The 1,173-nt window shown below is 70.2% G+C and overlaps 1 protein-coding gene across 2 annotated transcripts in view; it reads right to left on the reverse strand.

Moving 5' to 3' along the window:
- H696_04021 overlaps positions 1-565 on the reverse strand; it is a 2,783-nt gene extending 2,218 nt beyond the window's left edge. For both annotated transcript variants that reach the window (XM_009497892.1, XM_009497891.1), the window contains exons 1-2: positions 527-565; positions 64-165 (exon numbers count right to left, since the gene is read on the reverse strand). The gene's annotated coding sequence lies outside the window, so the exon portion shown is untranslated. The remainder of the gene's footprint in view (positions 1-63; positions 166-526) is intronic.
- Between the last annotated feature and the right edge of the window lie 608 nt (positions 566-1,173).

A 1,173-nucleotide genomic window follows, 5' to 3' on the forward strand; every position in this document is an offset into this window, starting at 1 on the left:
GGCGAGGGGGGAGGGGCACCATGAGGCCCCGCTGGTCGGGAGGGGAAGCGGGTGGAAACGCACGAGAAGCGACAGCAGGGAGGTGAATCGCGCTGACGATTGGAGGAGGCGGGGTGTGGCGGGATGCGACTATCGGCCAGGTGTTCCTTGCAAGGAGGCGATCCTCTGAAGGGCAAGAGGGGCGCGCAGGGGGCGGGGGACGGGGACAGGGGGAGGGAGAGAGAGAGAGAGAGGGGGGGGAGGAAAGCTCGGGTCAGGAATAACATGGGAAGGGAAACGGGGGATGGGTGGGGCTCCTCTCGAAACTGGCCGACCGCGAGGAGGGGAAGAGCACGCACTGCCCCCACACACCACCGCCAGTAGACCACCGACGGCCGGGGCGCACCGGGAGGGGGGGCCAGAGGCACGGGCAGGCCTCCCGGGCAATGGGGCGGAGATGGGGGGGGGGGGGGGGGGGCAGGCATACAAAAGGAGGAGGGGCGAGAGAGAGAGAGAGAGAGAGAGAGAGAGAGAGAGAGAGACACACAGTGCGAGGGTGGTGGCAGCAGGGAGAGGAAAGCAGCCGGAGATAAGATCGTGTCGGGTCAGCGGGGGCGCGGGCCAGGGCCAGGGTGCCACATGAGCTCCATGCAGGCACGGGGGGAGGAGTATTCTTGCGAGCGGGACATTGGACCTCGGTCGTGGGATCGCAAGAGACGGGCCGGTCCAAGGGCGGGGGCCCCGGGAGGATGCACACGGCGACAGAGGACCCGACGAATCGGGGCAGGAGTACCACACGATGCGCGGGGCCCGGAGGGGCAAAGAGACACCCAAGGGGGAGGCGAGGGGAGCGAGAGAAGGCCGAAAATCGCAGGAACCGGGCTCCGGTTGCCTGACCCCTGCCTGGCCACCTTGCTTGATTGGTCGTCGGCTGCTGCTGCGGGGGGGGGGGGGGGGCCTGCGCTCGAAAGGCCAGATAGGTTGGGAGTCCAGCGGAGGCCCGGCCCTCGGCCAGGGGGCGGGGGCGTGCTGGCCGGCGTCCGGCCCGCGAGAGGAGGGCACTTCGGCAAGTGGGTGGGTGCAGCGATGAGAGCCGGGTGAGATCGGCGCCGGGGGGTCTTCGGGTGGTATGGCCCCGGATCCTGGCCGCCGCTGTGAGGCATGGGGGCAGGGGCGGGGGAGCGGGGGGGGGGG

Source organism: Fonticula alba (genome assembly GCF_000388065.1).
Source record: "Fonticula alba strain ATCC 38817 unplaced genomic scaffold supercont2.6, whole genome shotgun sequence".
NCBI lineage: Eukaryota > Rotosphaerida > Fonticulaceae > Fonticula > Fonticula alba.